The sequence below is a fragment of the Schistocerca nitens genome, chromosome 7, assembly GCF_023898315.1.
Source record: "Schistocerca nitens isolate TAMUIC-IGC-003100 chromosome 7, iqSchNite1.1, whole genome shotgun sequence".
In the NCBI taxonomy this organism is placed as follows: Eukaryota; Metazoa; Arthropoda; class Insecta; order Orthoptera; family Acrididae; genus Schistocerca; species Schistocerca nitens.
In genome coordinates this window covers 596,952,715-596,975,179 of record NC_064620.1, presented here as the reverse complement: position 1 = coordinate 596,975,179, position 22,465 = coordinate 596,952,715, and positions in this window count along the sequence as shown.

The window sequence follows — 22,465 nt, the reverse complement described above, 5'->3', positions numbered from 1 at the left end:
ACTCTCATCGCTGAAGACGACACGTCTCCATTCGTCCCTCCATTCACCCCTGTCGCGACACCACTGGAGGCGGGCTGCACGATGTTGGGGCGTGAGCGGAAGACGGCCTAACGGTGTGCGGGACCGTAGCCCAGCTTCATGGAGACGGTTGCGAATGGTCCTCGCCGATACCCCAGGAGCAACAGTGTCCCTAATTTGCTGGGAAGTGGCGGTGCGGTCCCCTACGGCACTGCGTAGGATCCTACGGTCTTGGCGTGCATCCGTGCGTCGCTGCGGTCCGGTCCCAGGTCGACGGACACGTGCACCTTCCGCCGACCACTGGCGACAACATCGATGTACTGTGGAGACCTCACGCCCCACGTGTTGAGCAATTCGGCGGTACGTCCACCCGGCCTCCCGCATGCCCACTATACGCTCTCGCTCAAAGTCCGTCAACTGCACATACGGTTCACGTCCACGCTGTCGCGGCATGCTACCAGTGTTAAAGACTACGATGGAGCTCCGTATGCCACGGCAAACTGGCTGACACTGACGGCGGCGGTGCACAAATGCTGCGCAGCTAGCGCCATTCGACGGCCAACACCGCGGTTCCTGGTGTGTCCGCTGTGCCGTGCGTGTGATCATTGCTTGTACAGCCCTCTCGCAGTGTCCGGAGCAAGTATGGTGGGTCTGACACACCGGTGTCAATGTGTTCTTTTTTCCATTTCCAGGAGTGTATATGAACGTTTCTCCGGGGAACAATACTCGTTGTATTAATAGATTAAGATTGTTAAAGTATTAACACGCTGCGTTGTTTTGTAAAAGAATTTACTGCTGCTAGTCTTTTTTTTTATTTATTTATTTATTTTTTTTTATGTTCGCGACTTCCAATGTCGATGAAGTAGGAGGCACTACCATTTCATGAGCAATGTTTTTGTCCTTTCCTGTCTGGTGTCCATGCTGAGGGATAATGATGAGTGAGGAGATGTCGCACAAACGGGCGCATACGAGAACGTGCTCCTAGAAGCGTTCTGGGATGTCGTGATGCGCTCCAGAGCGGCCATAACCAGTTCGTGAGACGTTCATACCAATGCTTGCAGGCACGCGTCAGTGCACTGCAAGATTGTGGTATATTGCGTGAATTCAAGGATGAATATGGGCAGTATAGTTTTTGCAGAGATACGCCTGCATCGTTTTCTTGCAAGTCGGGGTGAACCTGTGAGCATTTGACTCCAATGGTGCCCTAGACTGTAGAAATGTGGACATAAAGCCTACCATGACAATGTGCTGGTTGGGGATTTAGAGTGCTGCTCGTGACGGTCACAGATGAATATCCAAGGAATTATACTTGGAGATTCGTGACATACTGTGTAGCTGGCGTGTGGTGGGCAACGGAATCCTCAACAGGAACCAGTCCTGGCTTGGTCATATTACATTGTCTCTGGAAAAGAGTGCTTTGATCGCGAAAACCGCATCACACAGAAAAAAGAAGTTGCAACTATAAATTTATTGTCTTGTTTAACCACGGCTAACCCAGTCTCTGGAGTTTCAGTGAGGCGTAGTGAGAACTCGGAGGCCATGTCGTATGGCGCGCATATCACTGTCGTCAATAGCGGCGAGCAGTAAGACATCTCAGCGTAACAGGAACTATGTAAGAGTGTTGTGTAAGGTAAAAAAAAAAAAAAAAAAAAAAGGGAGAGTACCATATACTAGCATAAGTTAAATTTTAGGATTTAACAATAACTAGATCCTTAATATTGTGGGGGTTTTCTACCACAAGAGTTTGGCGCGCGCCTGTTGGAATGCTATTTTTCAGGTCACCAAACCACAGACCCGAGATGGAGATACGACCGGCGGGCGAAAGTAGAATAGTTGCATGTTATTTATAGCACAGTAAAATTTCAACCTGCATAATAACATAATTTATTCCAAAGACATAGAATGTAGATCGTTGGCAAATGGTAGATAATTCTTGAGCATGTCTACTGTCGATCTATGTAAGTAATATTAATATTAGTGCGGGCCCGCACATTTAGTTGTTCATCCAATATAGCGTCACACACCGTGTACAGTAGTGAGATCGGTCTCTATACAAATATCAAGATAGATTATTTCCATGTCTAGATTAGATATACCAAGATTTTGTTATAATGATAGCCATAGATTGATAACTATAAAATTAAAATAAGAGTGTCTGAAATGAGAGACCATCAATGTATCGTTATGTAAATTTATTATAACATAGAAGGTCATGGGAAAAAGTTAGGCATAAGATTTTTGTCAGAACTGTGCACATGACGGGAATCGTGGCAATGTAGAGGCCAGCCGGAGCAAAAAAACAAGAGGTCATCGGCTATCTGCAAGAAGGGGAGCGTCAGCGTTCCACCTGACGAGAAGGGTGCGGCAGCGTGCGGTCCTACAAGTTGACACCCGGCCTTATACCTGAGGGATTAGGCGGCAGACAGCCCTCGCCGGGCCACAAGCGAAAGTGTGGCTGGCCGTTGACACTGACACGCGACCAGCACGCAACAGCCAGCTAGCTCTCCGGACGCTGCAGCCGTTTGGATGGATTCCCTGCGGCAGACCACGTTGTCGTGAGTACACGAAGAAGATCACATAAGGTGTCAGAACCTGCGCCTCATGTGCCTGAGGACAGAAAGGGACGCTATATAATCACCTATTTGAGTTTTTACATCTCACTAGCATTGGCCGATCTGCATACACAAAGCAGTATCGTGCAACAAACTCTAACAAATGAATTGTCTCATTTCTAACTTCTCCTCTCACTTAGGGAGCAGTTGTAGCAATCGTCGCTCCTAGTTCGATCCTGTCTAGATGACCTCACACACTTGTGGAGTACTCCACGTGCCATCATCCCTCTTCGAACTGGTATATTGGGAAACGTAAAGTGCTGTCCAGAGAGAGAAGAGACCTGGACTAATGATGTATCCCAACTAGTAGCCCTCAGAGACAATTAATCGACGTGAGGAGAGCCTATCACTACGTCATCCTACCGTAGTGCCGTGATCATATGCGTGGGTCTTGTTGCAATCTCAACAGCGTACTGCAGATGCTCCAGCACACCCTATTGCTGTTGCAACAACGTAGCAACAACACCTGACATTTAACCCTGTGTGATGTCAGTACTGTGGCCCCATCCCAAAAGCCCCCCTCCGATGCTCAAGACACGGAACCACGTGCGTCAATGCACCTTCTCAGATAAACTAACGAATTTGTGAAGTGCTTCGAATATTTCTAACAATGTGATTTAGTGCCTCATTCTCAGCACAGTCGTGAACATTGTGTAATGTGCAAGCACAACTTGACACCACATGAACGTTGTTTTTTTTCTTAAATTTCTTTCTCTACTGTTGTTTTTGTAATGTATGTTATACCTTGTATGTGTTTGTTTTTTGCATTGTAATTCTTATGTAAGTAATAGAGTAGGGCGCACAAATTACTGTATTGTTCTCCACATCATGTTTTTTTGTATTCTGTATTTATTGTTGTGTGTATGCAAACAGTGTGCCTGAAGTCCGCATAAACAGAAGCAGATACCACCACTGTCATTGTGAATGGACCATCAGTTCAGGGAACATTTTGCAAAGGTTATTATTGCTGCAGGGGAACGGAATGAATCGGGGGTTGCAATTAGATTCTGAAAGCTCACAAAGATATTGTTAACTTAAATAGTAACATGTGTGATTGAGTTCAGGTTAGTTTAATGATTGAAATTGTTGTAACATCTTGTAACCTCTGTGAGAAATTTTGAGTTGAATATTTCCCCAACACAACTTGGAGGTAGCCTATACGATGTTGTGTTGAAAATGTTCTCGGGCTTCAAGCCGCATCAAGTGGTTAAAGTGCCATGAGCTATCTTCACAGCCACTGTCAAGTGTTACGGCTGTCGATGGCTGCTGGTATGCCCTTATATACACTGGCTGCCCGCTATGAGGACACTGAGCCTCGCTGGATCGTCATATATGGGCATAAGTCGACTTGGCTTTTGATGCCCCGCGTTCGCTGGATAACGCTCCACTCTGAGCTGCTGGGCGCCGTCTGTACTAAGGATGTTACTGGCGACTTTTTCTTTCGATGGCTTCTTTACTTACACGGACCAGTACAGAGCAACGACAAAATTGACCCAGTGACCGTTTTCTAGAGTATGTTCAGCTAAAGTGGATCTCCCTGCACACAGTAGGCGATAAAAAGCCTCGCGTTCTTCCTGCGTTGCTCTCCAGTGCGTACTTTTTACCCATCATAAGACTAACCACACTTGCAAGGTATCCTGCACACCCCAGGTGTTCTCAGACCTGATGCATCTTAAACTGGGTAATTAACGGATTTCTTTCGTAGGCCTGAATGCCGAATTGATTTCGTGTTATTGCTTCGCAGCCGTTGCCTGTTCCTGAAGAACTTGTGTAGGTGGCTCACCTCAAGGGGCCGGTTATCGGCACCCGAAGTCGCCCATGCACGAAGTACCAATGTTTGCAACGCGGCGCGCATCCGTGCCGGGTGATGACGGCTGATGCGGTGCAAGTACAGATCGGAGTGGATACGTTTTATGTAGACGCTGTGGTCAAAGAATACATTCCTTCTCTGGCAGTCAAAGACGCCGAAGGAGGGCGACACGTCGTCTTATTCTACTTCCATGTTGATGTTACTCATAATGCCGTTGAGAAGTTCAAAGAACTCGTCGAGCTTTTTACATCCATGGACCCAAATGGAGGACTTGCCACAACATATCAAAAGAAACACAAAACCGATGCACAGTGTATAATGCAGTACCTCGAAATACTTCATTAAGGAGATACCGGTCTTCCAATCGCAATACCGCCCGTCTGATCGCAATACTGGCTATTGTCCAAAAAATAAGATGACGTAAGAGTACACCTATGCAGATCGACCACCTCACTTATCATGAAAAGGGTTACTACATCCAAAGAGTCTTTTATAGGCACATTCGTAAACAGAGCCACCATATCAAAACTGACCATCATGCTACCAAATCTAAAACGGTTAACTCGGCTTATAAAACCGGCTCAGGTTTTGATCTGATGTTCACAGTGACCCATAAGTGGAGAGAGGAAATAGACCAAGCACTTCACGACCTTGCATGTCGGTGAACCACTATATATACACATGGCACCTCTCCTAACAAGAGAAACTCCCCATCGCAATCCCCCACCCCCACCCCACCCCCTCAGATTTAGTGGTAAGATGTAAGATATCCCAGTGGACAACCCGTCAAACACTGAACACAGATCAAGCATAAAAACAGGAAGAAGGTGTACTGGACTGTGAAAAAAAGAAGCAAAATAGAAACAGTGAGCGGTCCAAGTACAAGAAGTGTAATAAAGAGCAGCTTTAAATAGCAAAGGTGTCATGAGTAAGTGGTTTCGTGTTGCCCTGTGAAACTGGCGACCCGTGTTCAAAACTCCGTTGTGCCGTTTATAATTTTCTTTTTTTCGGAATATTATAACATTGACTCTCACTGAAATTTTTGTTCTCTTTCTGTAGTCTTAATAGACATTGGTTATAGAATATGAGTCATTTGGTAAAAATGTGTCGCATGCAAATCTTATGAATAGGGAGAGCAGGCGAGATACCACACAGACGTCGTACAGAAATGAAAACAACAAATAGATGGCGTGAACTATGTTACAATAAAAGAATTCAGGAGTCAAGACTTCCAAAACGGAAACAGAAACTTTAAAAACGTTTCTTTTGACAGAGCACAGAGAAACAGTGTGATTGTCAAATGCCGGCCAGTGTGGCTGAGCTGTTCTAGGCGCTTCAGTCTGGAACCGCGCGACCACTACGGTCTCAGGTTCGAATCCTGCCTCGAGCATGGATGTGTGTGATGTCCTTAGGGTAGTTACGTTTAAGTAGTTCTAAGTTCTAAAGGACTGGTGACCTCAGAAGTTAAGTCGCATAGCGCTCAGGGCCATTTGAACCATTTTTTGTGATACAGCGTTGTACACAATGGTTCCGTATTCGAATCGAGAGCTTGGCTAGGTGGTTTTTACTTATGGAAAGGCAACTGGCAACGTGCAGCAATGTCGTATTTGGAGTCCTATCCCCGCCCAGAACAACCACAGCGTTCACGGTTTTTTTGCAACAGGGTTTCACCGTTTCTCTAAGACAGGGTCGTTTCAGGAAGCATGAAACAATGAAGGACCTACCCGAAATATTCGGAAACCGAACTTCGAGGAAAACACGATTAAAACCGTGGAAAGCGACCGCTGGTCAGTACCAGGCAGTCGGTCCGCCAGTACATGGTAAGCCAGACGACCGTGTGAACCTTCTCCATGACAACCCTTATCACTTACAGCTTGTGCAGGGTTTACTAGCGACTGACTTTTCACATCCTGAATAGTTTTGCTACTGGCTTCTTCCTCAGGCAACCACGATTCTAGGATCTGTGTAATCCATCCTATTCTGCGATGAGGTCACCATTACGTGGAGTGGAATCATCAACTTTCGTAGCAGTCATCTGAGGGATAGTGTGCAGAACCCTCACGGTATGGTCAAAGCGAATCATCAGCATCGGTGAATCCGGAATGTATGGACCGGGATAATTGGCGATCGTATTTTGGGACCGGTCTTCCATCCACGTCGCCTGACACGCCGCAACTATCGGCGTTTCTTGCGGGTTACTTTGCCTGCCCTGCAGGAAGAAGTGCCATTGCCGATTCAAAGGGTTATGTGGCTGCTACATGACTACGCTCCAGGCCACATGGCCGCTAACGTCCGGAAGCATCTCAATCGTGCCTTCCCTGGTCGATGGATCGGAGTGCAGTCTCTATTTTGTCTATCACATGGACAGAGTAAAATTCATTTCTATTCGTGTAGAAATTTGGGGATCTCTAGAGTGTGGCTTGGGAAAGCTAAAGCCACCAGAGAGGCAGTTCTGAGGTTGCACCTGATAATGGACACAAGGATTAAGAAAGATCAATATACTTTCGTAGCATTCGCGGGCCTTCAAAAGCTCTAGAAAATGTAATAATAAGAAGAATCTGCAAATTCTGAACCAAATAGGTTTAAGCTGTAGGGAAACAAGCATAATATGCAATACGTACTAAAGCAAAGAAGGAAAGTAACTATGGAGGACTAGGAGCAAAATGCCCGGATTAAAACGAGTCTAAGGAAAATACGCATTCTTTTCGAACTATTGTTGGCTGTTTCTATCGAAGTAGCAAAGACAGAAATAGAAGGAAGTTTCAAGAGAGAGATTAAAATGCAGGGTGAAAGGCTATCAATGAAACGAGTCATTGCCGACATTGCTATCCCCAATCAAAGTGAAAATGAATTACAGGACCTATTGAGTGGAATCAATAGTCTAATGAGAATAGAATATTCACAATGTGTAAACCGGAGGAGGACCAGCAGAATTTAACTTAGCGAAACCTTAACATCAAAACTCATGCCCAAGAAACTGATGAAGTGAACGATATTTGCTACATTGGAAGCAAAATAACACATCATTGAAGAATCAAGGAGGACATTAAAAGCAAAGTAACATAGGCGATTGGGACATTCATGACTAAAAGGACTCTACTAATATCCCATATAGATTTTAATTTGAAGAATATTTTTGTGAGTATGTATGTGTGGAGAACTGTATGGCACAGTAATTTATCGCGGACAGTAGGAAAACAGGCAAGGAAGGAAATCGAAGAGCGTGAGGTGTCACGCAGTAGAAGGATGGTGAAAATTACATTAACTATTAAGAGAAGGAATACGGAGGTTCTGTGCACAATGTAAAATACTAAGCTGAAGATGGGTCTTGTGAGGACATTTTAAGACATGCGTTAAGACATCACGTAAGACATTCAGTGTTATTAGAGGGATCCGCAGAGGGTAAAAACTGTAGGGGACGACAGATATTTGGATACATGCAACAAATAATTGACAAAGGTGGATACTCTGAGATGAAGAAGTTGGCACAGGATACAAAACCGTGACGGTCCACATCAAACCAATCACGAGGCTGATGACCACAAAGAAAGGCCAACAAAGACTTACACAGAAGAATTCAAGACTTCATTCTGCCTGTAAAGCCTTGGCCTCTTATTCTGCTTACACTGATATTGGCATAGCAACGACACCTTCATATCGTCACGTGAAGCATGTGAATTTATGTAAAACTTTAACTTTGTTTTATCATTATTCAGTTGCTTGGCAAATTTTATAGGTTCTATAACGAGTATCTGTCTCCTCCTTTTGTCTGTAGACAGCCTAATAATTATCATCAGCTTAAACCCATTTATCCACTTTCAAACACGTCGGCTACCAAAGACCACATGTTCCATAGGCGTTCCAGAGAGCACCTGATTCTTTTATGTTCTTTTCTACTTTTTTTCTCTTGCTTAAGCATAGCATTTTTTCAAAGCTGCAGTGTGTGGTTCACGTGGCACGTGCAGCATTATTTCTGTGTAACCGCACGTGGGCGTCTTAGCGAAACAACAATCTCCAGTTTTCTCCCCCGAATGCGAGAATTCTATCTTGGAACCCAGCTATATAGGGAGAAATTATCATGTAATAAAATGAGAGAAATCTGAGCTCGTGCGAATCTAGGTGCCAGGACACAGCCTACTCCTTTCGAAAAGCACCATGGGGGCGGCGGGGCGGGGGGGGGGGGGATGCCGAGCTTTGACGTCCCCATGTGACGGGCAGAACAGCACCATCATTCTCCTCATATGCCCTCAATCTACGAGACACTGTGGAGATGTTTGAAACTGGGACGACGTCTGGAGATCAGCAACTTGACAGAACCAGCGCTCGCCCCCTTTGCCAGAAAGGTGTAGGAAAAACTGCCAACATCGCTTGATGTACCAGGGCAGTTATTCCTCCAAGTACTGACCATGCCAAATGTTACTCCGCTGATCTGACTGAACTCTAGTATTCAACGAGGAAAGCGAAGGATGTCCAGATGCTGTTGATCAATGGGTGTTTCGCCGTCTGCAAACCACCGAGTTCTCGTAACAGGACTGTGCCTTCATGCTGGAACGCTCGAAGGCCTAAAGCCCAAGGATTCTCTTCCACCTCTGTTTGCGTGCAGTGTCTAGCCTGTCTACAAGATTATATGCTATTTCCTGTCCACCACACCTGAGAAATTCTTGGTATCTGTTGTCACTGCTGCACTACACTATGGGATATACTCCTTACGATAGTAGTGGGACAAAGAGAGTGACACCCCACCTTGCATTGTTGCCAGATTTATTCAAGACGGTCGATCCAAGATGACAGCGATTGATATGGCAACGTTTCAACGACCTCATGGCGAAAAGTTCAAATTTTGGTGGGGAAATTAGGTCAGTTAGGGAACCTTCACTAACATAACGTTCTCACATTCTCACCTCCCTCTCCCCCCTAAAAAATGGCGGGAAGTTCAAATTTTGGCAGAAAAAACGTCATTTGGGCTACCTCTATTAACCTAAGAAAATGGGAAAAAAGGTCAATTGGGTTACCTCCACTAACCTAAGACATCCAATCACCACCTCTCCCTTGGAATTGGTGGGAAAAGGACTCAGCCTGTGCCGGGCTGCTGGATGGGATGGATGTAAGTCTTTGTTTTGCATGCAGTGTTTATTTAAATAATTTGAGTTGTCATAGGCAGTAGCTCTATCCAGTGTGTTCACTGTGAGGTCCACAGTCCTACTGACCTAGTACACAATACTGCCACAAAGGGCCCTATCATCCCATGGCGGTCTGGAGGGAAAATGACAGGGAAAGGATTCAGTGGGTGTTCAGCTGCTGTGTAAAGGAAGGGGTGTACTTTATTTATTTTGGAACAATTTATTTAGGGACGGATTTCACAAAGTATATTTATAACCCTAACACAAAACACTCACCATGTTGCGCTTGAGGCCACATTAAACAGCCAATAAACCTGAAAACTGCTCATAAATTACTGAAATAATGTATTACAATGATGAACAGACATGCAAACAACTGGTAAAATACCGGAATAATACATAGCGCAGCGTACAGACCTATTCACAAAATAATCCCACAGACACCTTCACTACACGTAAAATTGTCAAAATAATACATATACAACGCTCTGACACAAGCTCACAACGCTTAAATAGCCAGGAATGATGCAGTGCACTAACAATCATTGTATTTAAAATTGCTTTCGAACGATTGCTAAGAAATTCGACCAAGATGTACCAGGTAACGGTTGGAAAAGAGTTTTATATGCATTATTTTGCCAATTTTACGTGTAGTGAACGTGTCTGTTGCATTATTTTGCCAACAGGTCTCTGGGCTGCGCTATGCATTATTTCGGTAATTTACGAGTTGTTTGTGTGTCTGTACATCAGTGTACTGCATTATTTCGGTAATTTACGAGTTCTTTGCATGTCTGCACATCATTGTATTGCATTATTTCAGTAATTTATGAGCAGTTTCCAGGTCTGTTGGCTATTTAATGTGGCCCCAAGCATCTCATAGCGAGTGTTTTGTATGAGGGTTATAAATATACTATCCATCCCTTTGTTTTTTGTGTGAAGGTTATAAATATACTATCCATCCCTTTGTTTTTTGTATGAGGGTTATAAATATACTATCCATCCCTAAATAAATTGTTCCAAATTAAATAAAGTACACTCTTCCCTCTCCACAGCAGCTGGACACAGACTGAGTCCTTTCCCGGACTCCCCCCCCCCCCCCCCATAGGTCGGCAGCACCCTCTGGTGGCAGTACTATGTACTAGGTCGATAGGATTCCGGACATCACAGTGAACTCACTGGATGGCGCTACTGCCTATGACAACTCAAATGCTTTAAATAAACACTGCATGCAGAATAAGAACTTACATCCATCCCATCCAGCAGCCCAGCACAGGCTGAGTCCTTTTCCTACCAATTTCAGGGAAGAGGTGATGGTTCGATTACTTAGGTTAGTGGAGGTAGCCCAAGTGATCTTTTTTTTCCTGTCATTTTCTTACGTTAGTGCAGGTACCCCAAATGACCTTTTTTCCTCCAAACTTTGAACTTCACACCATTTTCTTGGAAGGGGAAGGGGTGACGAGTGAAGGGGCTGGGAAGGGGATAATGTTAGTGGAGATAGCTGAGTTAACCAATTTCCCATCAAAATTTGAACTCTCCACCATGACATCATTGCAATGTTGCCGTATGTATCGTCGCCTTCTTGGATCCGCCATCTTGAATAAAGTTGGCAACAATGCTATGTGGAGTGACATTCTCTTTGTCACACTACTTACGATAACATTTATGTATGATCTTATTGGCTTTGCTCGTTACTGAGATGTTAAATCTTTATTAATCTGTGTTCATTGGTGTAGTGAATCTATGATATTTTTGATTATTATTGTTCAAAAGTGCATCAATTTGCTTTCTAAAAGTTCCACGGTAGTTGAGTGACGTTTGATGGGGAACCTGGGTGTCAATCCCATCATCTAAAGTGAGGAAGGACTCTTCGTTTTCTAGCTGAAACAAGATTGTGGTTTCCGTGGAAATAAAGCAGAGGTCAGGGTTGTACTCTATTTGTCATGCAGCAGATCTGAAATTTCTCATCATCAACTAAATGCAGGTCTTGATGTACTATCAAGACGGTTAGAATCGTGCTCTTCATTTCGTTGCTCATATCCTTTCACTTATATAATGTTTATTCAAGTCAGTGCTCACTAAAATAATTAATTGGTTATTTGTGGCCGGCCGGAGTGGCCGAGCGGTTCTAGGCGCTACAGTCTGGAGCCGCGCGACCGCTACGGTCGCAGGTTCGAATTCTGATTCGGGCATGGGTATGTGTGGTGTCCTTAGGTTAGTTAGGTTTAAGTAGTTCTAAGTTCTAGGGGGCTGATGACCTCAGAAGTTAAGTCCCATAGTGCTGAAAGCCTTTTGAACCATTTGAATTTGAATGAATGTGTTTCGAAAGCCTGATCATTATCAGGAGCACATAAACATACAGTGAAGAGGCAAAGATAATGGCACACCTGTCTAATATCATGTAGGGCCTCTGCGAGCACGCAGAAGTGCCGCAAGACGATGTGGCACGGACTCGACTGATGCCTGAAGTAGTGTTGGAGGAAACCGACATCTTGAATCCTTAATGGCTGTCCATAAATACTTCAGGGCTGTGCATAAATCCTTAAGAATACGAGGGGGACGGAGGTCTCTTCTGAACAGCATGTTGCAAGGCATCACAGATATATGCTCAATAATGTTCATGTCTGGGGAGTTTGGTGGCCAGCAGAAGGGTTTAAACTCAAAAGAGTGTTCATGGAGCCACTCTATAGTATTTCTAGACTTGTGGGGTGTCGCATTGTCCTGCTGGAATCACTCTAGTCCGTCGGAATGCACAATGGGCATGAATGTATACAGGTGATCAGACGGGACACTTCCATACGTGTCACCTGTCAGAGTCGTATCTTGACGTATCAGGAATCCCATATCACTCCAACTTCACACGCCCCATCGTCTGACAGTTCCCTGCTTCTTGCAGGATCCATGGATTCATTAGGTTGTATTTATATCCCTACTCGTCCATCTGCTCGATACAATTTGAAACGAGACTCCTCCGACCAGGCAACATGTTTCCAATGACGGTGCTGAAGGGCCCAAGTGAGGCATAAAACTTTGTGTTGTGCAGTCATCAAGAATACACGAGTGCCCCTTCCACTCAGAAAACTCATATCGACGATGCTTCGTACGCTCACACTTGCTGACTGCTCAACATTGAAATTTGCAGCAATTTTCGGAAGCTTTGCACTTCTGTCACGTTGAACGGTTCTCTTCAGTAGTCTTTGGCCCCGTTTTGGCGTGATCTTTTTCCGACCGCAGCGATGTCGGAGATTTGATGTTTTACCAGATTACTGATATTCACGCTACACCTGTGAAATGGTGGGGAAAATCCCCACTACATCGCTACATTGGAAATGCTGTGTTTCATCGCTCGTGCGCCGACTATAATACCACGTTCAGACCTACTTAAATCTTGATTACCTACCATAACAGCAGCAGTAACCAAACTAATAACTGCGCCATACACTTGTTGTCTTATATGGGCGTTGCCGACCGCAGCTCCGTATTCTGCCCGTTTACGTATCTCTGTATTGGAATACGCATGCCTATTCCACTTTATTTGGCGTTTCAGTGTATCTTAGACACGGCTGTATCAGTTAATGCCAGCAGTCAACATTTAAATGAGGGTCCTGTTCGAATGTTATTCTAAGGACTGGAATATAGCCTTGTACGGAAGTGAAACGTGAATAATTAGCAGTTCTGACAGGATGAGAAAAAGAGCCTTTTAACTGCTCCAGGAGATTGCTTGTGATTATGTGGGTATACCAGATAATTAATGAGGAAAAACTGAAGCGGAATTGGAGATAAGTGATTCTTGGCACAAGTTGACTAAAATAAGTGTTTGTTTAATAGGACATATCCTCTGGCATCTAGATATATGGAGTTCGATAATGGATGCAAGCAATGGGTGTTAAAGTTGACTACAGTAAGCAATATCAAACGGATGAAGGTTGTTGTAACTATGCGGTAATAAACGGGATTGCGTAAAACAGACCAATATGAAAATGAGGTCAAACGAATTTTGTATGACCATTTTATTAGATTTATGCTGTAAATATAGAACTGGCAAGTCCAGGATTTACTTAACATTACCACTGAAAACACGATTCCAGTAACTGCCATTAAGGAACCACAAACTGTATCTCAACTTAGAAACTCTGCCCCATGAATAACCCCAGACGTGCAGCTAATTGCTGCAGCACTGAGGCACAGTAACAGATTGAAGATGAGACTGCGTTGTCGCCAACATTAATTCCTTGTAGCCCAACCATCAAAGAGCTAGTACACCTTGAAACTGAAAGTGGCTGATCACTATAAGAGGATTGCGGTCATGTGCTCTAAGCCCCTACAAACAAGAATCAATCATGATGCACCTTAGTTTAGCGTAGACAGATCAGTGGATAGCGAAATAAATTAAGAATTAACAGTAAATCATAAATGAAATATATTGAGAACTTGATTTCCTGCAGGCAGTCCACAATCCAAAAATTGGCATTAACCATGCCTTTGCACATATCAAACAGAAATCTAGTGCTGGTAGTGGCTTCAGAGATGTAGTTGCTAAACACACTCCATACAAATTACAAAAATGGATGTACATATGTATGCATATATGTATGTACGACGGTTGGAACTTTAATAGCGGCAACTTTTTATTTACAGCTCGTACAACATAGATACGTGTTTCAAAGTTTTACTGAGCTTCAGAATAGTCACCAGCATTGTGTATAACCAGTTGCCAGCGACGTGGAAGTTGTAGGATACTCTTAGCAGTGACAGATGCACTGTGGTGGTAAGAACTACCCACCTATCAAGGGGTAGCGACGGGGTTGAAGAAACTGTGTATCCCACTACGCGTAGTACTCATACTTTAGGCATTCAGTATTTGAGAAAGAGAGTGCTTAGACACCTGCAAGACACTTTGAACATAATTTCAAGCATTTAAAAAAGTCTTTCTCGCCGGCGAACCTCGCAAAATGTTGAAAGGTAACAGTTAATCGTTAACTACTTTTTCGATGTTCATGCAGTAAAACCGTCACATGAAACATGATGTTGGAATTTATTACTTTTTTACTACTGACTGTATTCGTGGCAAATTTTGCAGACCTTATTCACACGTCACACTGAACGTACCAGAAAAATGACATAATTTTATGACGCTTAGTTCAAATGATATGACGTCATAAAAATAACTCATCTGGCGTGACGTTTAAATTTGTTAGTTTGTTGCCACTTATTCTATTCGGAACACTTTTTGGAGACAGTATCGACATATGCCGCTGAATGTATCTACAAAATTTACTCGTTATACGAAACGCAGTTCGGGAAGTATTGTGTGGTAAACGTTGAACTACGTGAAAACGAATCTGCAGGGCGCAGTTCGCTATAAACACAGATCAAATATGTGTAAAAACACCCGTGTAATATATTAAATATGTGTGGAGCATATCTGATAGGTGCGTATGCGGACAATGCCATGGGTTAAAAGCTCATGCTAAACCCCTGAAGTGATTTAAGAACAATTGCGTACACACATTAGTTACAATCTGGAAACAAATATTGCAAGGCTCAGAACCATGAGTCTCCTATTACGGTGAGTGTCATAACGTATCTTCGTCAGGAGCGAGGAAGAAGAGATGGAAGTAGAGGCCAAACGATGTTCTACACCAGTTAAATTAATTATGCAAATTAATTAATTGGTCAATTAATTACCCAAAATCCCTGATGATGTCCTGGATTTTCCCCAGCCATCATGTGGGTCCCTTTCCCCCACCAACACTCGTCCATCACTTCCCCTCTCCCCTGCCCGTCTACCATCCCACCACCAGCACCCACCCCTGGGATGGATGAAAACTCGTTCTGTCTGCATTGAGCTGCCAGACTGGGATGATCAATGTAGTAGTTATTTGAACAATTTCACCCTGTTAATTTATTTATTTATTTAAACAATTGTGATTGCCACCATCAGATTACATTCTCTCTCAGAAAATAATGGTGGGGAATCCAAATTTATTGACGGGAATATCAAATTTTGTGTGTTCGCCCTCAGGTCTGGAAACCAACTGACCTAGTTCATAATACCACCACCAGAGGGCACTATTCGCCCTCCCCACTGCCACTCCCACACCCACTGCCACTGCCACTGCCATTCCCTGTCCCCTCCTCCAATTGTGAGGGGGCTTCAGTCTGTGTTTAGCTAGTGCATAGAATAGACGTTTATTTTTTGCACACTGCATAATATTATTTGTTTAAACAATTTGTGTTGCAAAGGGATAGTTGCCATTGATCGAGCACCAGACAGTAGCTCCATCCAGTTTCATCACTAACTGCTGGACATAGAGTGGACATTTTCGCTATTAGTCTAGTTCCATAGGATTGCTCCAGCCATTCTATCCAATTGTCCTATATAGGAAGGATGGGTAAATAATGATAGGACAGCAAGCTATCACTGAAATACAGGGGAGTAGGCTCCCCTGATCTACAAGTGGATAGTACTGGGAGGAACATAAGGTTGGATAATAATATTAGAACTGTAGCCCACCGTCCCAGTGCACCTGTTTTATCTTTTGCATATTATTATTTCATACCCCTAACCCATGTCGGCAGGGGTGGGCTGGCAGCGGCATAATCCGCCACTCTTCAGCCAAGAGACTACATAAAATACCACAGGAGAACGGTAAATACATAGATAAAAAACTGGAACAAAGATCAAGTTTACACATGAGGACTAGAAACAATTGGAGTTAAAATATACAAAAGGAAGGGGGTAGGTTGATGAGGCATGTGTACATAAAATCAATATATAATTGAAGTAGCACTCGATGAAGTTGTAGCACAAAAACGCCGGCTACACAAAGAATGGCGTTCACAGTATGGAACCCAAACAGGACGAGGACACTGAATACACACTGCACTTACGTGACATACACAGCAAGGTCCTATACACAACTGAGAGTAACTAGATAAAAATTGGAAGGATCTACCAAGGGAAGGGAGGTCGGAGAAGATGGAGAGTGGAAAGAGAGAAGGGTGGCTGGCGGAGGAGGAGGAGGAGGCAGGAAGGGGCAGAATTGGTAAACCAGTAACGCAGCAAGGTGTCAGGAGGCACGGAGGGTGGCTAGGGAGCAGTCCAGGTGGCAGTGCAAGGACTGGGAAAGAAGAAGGGAGAAGGATGGGGAGGGAATAGGAGGGAGGAAACGACAGAGAGGAGGTGGAGTGACAGTTTCAGAGAAGGAGAGGGAGAAGAGGGCCAGAGTTGCAAGGAAGAATAAAAATCAGGGCAAAGCACATCATCTGCGACAAGGAGATGCTGGAAGTCTCTTTGGGAGAGGAGGTCGAGAGTGTGGAGATGGAGAGAGGGTGGGACACATCACAGAGGCACTGCAGCAGATGGGAAGTGTAAATGAGTCATCAGGGAGTGAGGTGGATTGTGGTGGCGGCTGGTGTAGAGAATATGGATATATTCAAGGAAAAGGAGGCGATGTGGGAAAGGAATGAGGTCATGGATGATATGTGGGACAAGGAGACGGATATGGGAAGCGAGCTGGGGTGCATGGTGGTCAAGTATTTATAGGTCTTTATAGATTTTAGGAGGGGTTAGACACAGACGACAGTGGCATAACAAAGGATGGGACAGATAAAGGTTTTTTAGGTATGATGGATGGTGGAAGGATGCAATCCTCATGCCCAGCTGGACAAGAGTTTCGGGAGGCAGAGTCAATTACTGGCCTTGTGTTGGATGGTAAGGAGATGGGAAGCCCAGTTGAAGTGACGGTCAAAGTTGAGGCCAAGGTATTTTGAGGTGGGAGTAAGTTGGATGGGGTGGTCATAGATGGTGAGGTAGAAATCATCGAGCCAGAAGGAAGGTGTAGTGCATACTAAAGGATTTTGTGGCCTTTGCAACGCGCCACTGGTTGCATCAAGCAGTAAACTGCTCTAGATTAGTTTGGAGGGAGCGGTGGGACCACTGAATGGTAGGATAGAGGGCAAGGAAGGCGATGTTATCAGCATATTGAAGGAGATGGATGGGTAGGGATGGTTTGAACATATCAGCGGTGTTCAGAAGATACAGAAGAAGGAGGAAGGACAGAGCCCTGGGGCACACCTGCAGTAGGGTAGATGGTATGGGAATTGGTATTATAAATGGAGACACAGAAAGGACAATGGGAGAGGAAGGACAAAATGAGACAGATGAAGTTCATAGGAATGGTTAGTTTAGAAAAGAGCCCAAAAAGCCATACATGGTCATAGGCGTTCCGGAGGTAAAGCGAAACAAAAATAGCAGAGTGATGGATGTTGGAGGGAGAGGTGGTGAGTAAGGTTAAGAAGCTGGTCATTGACAGAGAAGGAGGACCAGAAACCACAATGGGTAGGAGGGGGAAGTGGTTTTCAGTTAGAGGTAGAGTTAGAGCCCGCTATACCTCTGTCACACGATGCCTACCCACTTTCTTTAAAGTAAAGAAGCAATCGGCCTTGCCACAAAGTAACCAGTGTTACATTGGTTCCCATCAGATCACAGAAGTTAAGAACTGCCGGGCTAGCCTAACATTCGGATGGGTAACTATCTGGTTTGCTGAATGCTGTTGGCAAGCTCGCGCACTCAGACATTGTGAAGCAAACTGCGGAGCTGGTTGATGAAGAATTAATTAGTGCCTCTTATAAACTGACAGGAGAGCAGTGTACTGACTACATGCCCCAACATATATAGATTCTAGTGACGCCTGTGGGCTCAGGATGACATGGTGGACGGTAGGTAGCACTGGGCCTTAATGACCTGTTTGGGCAGAGTTTAGTATTTTCTGAATTAAATAAATGTATCATCATATACGAAGTCGCTCAAAGTAATAACACAGAGAAGTTATAAATATTAGGTCTATACTAAATAACACTTTATAAATTTCTTAATATAGCTGGTTTTATTAGAATGATCATCTCTTGATGCATATGTGAGGTTTTGAAATTCCTTTAAACATCTCGCTGCAGCGAAAAAAAGCGTGATTATCGCTGCAGCTCTTGAATCATATCCGTGGCGCCTTCGCATTTGCATCCATTGCCCAGTGGCACGTCATTGATATGAAATTGATCTAATTAATTAAACTAATCATGAGAGTTCCTTTGCATGGTGAATAACCTTTTTTTGTGCAGTCAGATTACACTCGCCAGGTAATCATTACAGATGCTTCTGTTATGTCTCTGTAATAATTTTCTCTGCAACCAAATTGGGTGGGAACCATTGCCAAATAGCCGAAGACATCCAACACTAACTGCATTCTGTTGCTCAGTTGCAGTTCTGGAATATTGCCCCTCAAGTAATCGTTGTAAGAACAGTCAGTCTATGCGGTTTTAGGATCTTTCGCTTCATTTTCCACCCCGACGATATCTGTGCCACTGGGTAGCAGTAATGCATTCCACTCAGGGCGGTGGAAGGAAACGCGCACCTTGCGTACACTGCAATCATAGTACAGATGAGACCAGTGTCATGTCACCTGTGGTAACACAGAGGAGGTTTGAAGGAGGGAATTTTCAAGTGAAAGTTTGTATCATATGCACATGTATATCTCCCTCACTCTTTGTCTTTTTTAACTTGCCATTTTAAACTCGCCACATAACTGTTATAGACGCTTCTGTGATGTCTCTGAAGGCTTTCTAAAGGGCAGGTAGTCACCTCTCTAATACCAAAATTGGTGATAACCATCGTCAGATAGCTAAGACGTCCAATGCTAAATGGGTTCTGTATCTCGGTTGCATTGTCATACTGGTGGAAGTAAGTGACTTAAAATTTTGGTATACTGCTCCTGAACTAATCCTGCATAGACCTGTTGGTCTGTGGGGTGTAGGATGTTTCACTCACTTCTCCACCTCCATGATGCCTCCACCATAGGGTCGGATATGAACAGCTGCCAACTGCGTGTCAGGGATGTTCTGCTCCTAGCCAACAGTCCATCATTCCCTTTGCCAGACAGCTGCTAGTGGTTCCAGCGTCACAAAAGCTGTCCTATCCTTCTCAGAGTGACTGGGCGCTTAAATGTCCCTGCGGTAACTACCAGAATATTGAACAATATGCTTCCCCTCATCCTTTCTGCAGACTTAAACGTTCTGGGATGTGTTTTCAAAATATCGCTTAAAGACTCAACTCTCAACTCCTCTTTAGTCAGAGTATCGCCTATTTACCATATTGCCACGAATCTTCCTGCATTACTTGGCCCACTAAGTAGAGAGCTATCACAGTGAGAAAAATAACACACTGGCGACTGGGAAAAAATTTACAATCTTGCAAAGTTTACATGGGCTGCACAAAAAAATTCAGATGCGTAAAAACCTACAAATCATTGATTTCGAACGATGGGCTATAAATATCACCATATACAAGTCCTGATCTCCTTTATCGTATGTCTATGATTACGATGTTAGAAAAAGGACGGTGTAATTGTGTCAGAGACTTGCTTTGCAGCACAGTCTCTCTCTCCCTCTCTCTTTCTCTGTCTCTGTCTCTCTCTCTCAATCTCACTCTCTCTCCCCTCGTTATTTTTATAACATCCAATGGAGTAAAACTACGAACTATAAAAAATCTTCATTCACATCACACAGTAGAGAACTTGATATGATATTACTGGCTTCATCTCTTCTGAGCATATGTGACGATTCTGTTTAACATACAGGTATTGGCCTATTAGAGCAGATAACAAGTGATCGAAGCCGCGTGTACAGATAGTGTAATGTTTTGTCAACTGTAGCATAGAAGGACTATATCCCACAGACTATGAATCATAAGAGAGGATTCCTGAGTTGTTCTTTCAAAAACAGTTTGATAATTTTTTTTCTTTTTTGCTGCAACACATCCAAGCAGTGTGACATTACAGCTTTGTACATCACAAAACATTTTGCTCTTCCACAATGATTTCAAAGTCTATGTCAGTGCTAACCCAACATTAATTCATTTTGCTCCATTGGTTCCCATATAAAGCTGAGAATCGCATGGTGTAAACTATGCTGCTCCCACAACACACAGCATGGTTAAAATAAAAGACAGAGCTGGTGTTTCTCATGTACAAAAATGTGGAGGTCATCACAACATATGGAAACTTTAAGAGTTTGTACCATTTTGGTACATTTCCAAACAGCTGTCTGCAGGTGATGACGTCTAATTTTAATCTGACTTTCGGCAGTAATGGAGTAGCATTTATCAAGTTATTCTATTTTTCGAAGAGACCTTGAGCATTAATCCCTCAAATTGGTGATGCATATTGCACCCAGGTATATGACTGCTGTTTCGGTGTCCTAGGTGAATGTCATCCCGACAACCAAATTTTTGTGCACTGTATCACTCAGTTTTATGACTTACAGTGCATAGCCACTTGTGAACAAGGGGTTATCCTGCTGGACTTAATCCCATAGAGCACAGATAGTATGCACCCTCAGTTGCCAATCACACAAGTGGGGGAAAGGAATGATTTTCATACACCCAGGCGAGCTTTTAAGTAACCTCATCCCTTTACATTTTTTTACGTATTTTCCTTCAATTTTTGAAATTTTATCATATTTTCTGAAATTGCAGCATTTTTTACTCAGTAACTCAATGTCCAAACCGCCACTCTCGGTAAGTTGTCACGTCAACAAAACGTCTCATCGAGTCGATCTCGTGATGCTATCAGCCACTGACATTGCAGCATGGTCCTCAATTTCTGTAGCATAGCTAAACCACCCCCTCCATTACTTTGTGAGGGTCATATACATGTGGAAATATTGTGAACCCTGTTAGACAGCCTACACCACATGACACAAATATTGTTTCTTAGTGCAGGAAATACCCATCAGCAGAAAGGAGGTGCAGAAACTAAGTTCCTTAGTTGAAACACTACACAAGGTCCGTAAGATTTACTATGATTTACCATCTCCCCCTATGTAGAAGGAGTCACAAAGTACTGTCGCATTCGTGGGATAAAGTTGGGGATTCAAAGCTCTAGCACTGAGCCCTCTATTTCGAAACGAACTATCGCTTCTTTGAACCTATAGGACAAGGACCCAGAGCAAAACTCTAGATGGTTCCTCCCTAGGCATCTCATAATTCTTCCTCTGTCTTTAACCAACCCTCCCTGCAACATTGTCTCTAGTTTAATATGGAACTGACCAGAAGTAGGAGGGTACTATACCCACTTTATTCGACATATCGTGAAGGAACGAAATGAGCTGAATTCCACATACTCAGCACATTTCGATATTTTGTTTATGCAAAGAGTATAACAGGAGTTCTAAACTTGTACTGACAAGCGCTAGTAATACAGACTGGTATTCTTATTCCAGTACTGTAACTGGCATTTAGTGAAGACTGCTCCATACAAATCTTACATCACCTGTCCAGTTACACATGTACCTCTCGATGCTTCAGTGCTGAGTAGCTTAGCACTCCTTATAAGTGTACAAGTACAGTAGCTATGAGACTGATAAATTTGACATTGTCGTGATAACACGCGATTAAGAAAGAGAAGAAATGTATGGTATATGTATAATAGAGCTTCAGATCGAGGATAGTTTGAAACATTTTACGTAAATCACTTGTGCTGTCAGGTCTGTAGAATTGTTTTAGTGTTTGGTTTTCATACCAAGAAGGTACGTGGCAGAGTGAAATCCTCATAGAACACAAACATACACTACTATGTCTACACAGCTCTGGACTTAAGCATGCTGTAACGTTAAAGCATTGTGATTCCTGATATGTTAATGGTATGGACTGAAACACTGTTAATACTCCAATGCAGGAACTATAGTTCCAACATCTTGCGTAAATTGACCACGCAAGTTTTCTATTCCACTCACTATGGTGAGAAACTTTAAGATGATAATATCATTACTTTCTACACCAAAGGAAAAAAAAACATAGATTCATTGTGATCCATGCACACTATTGCTTCTGGGAGGTATACAGTGCCCAACAT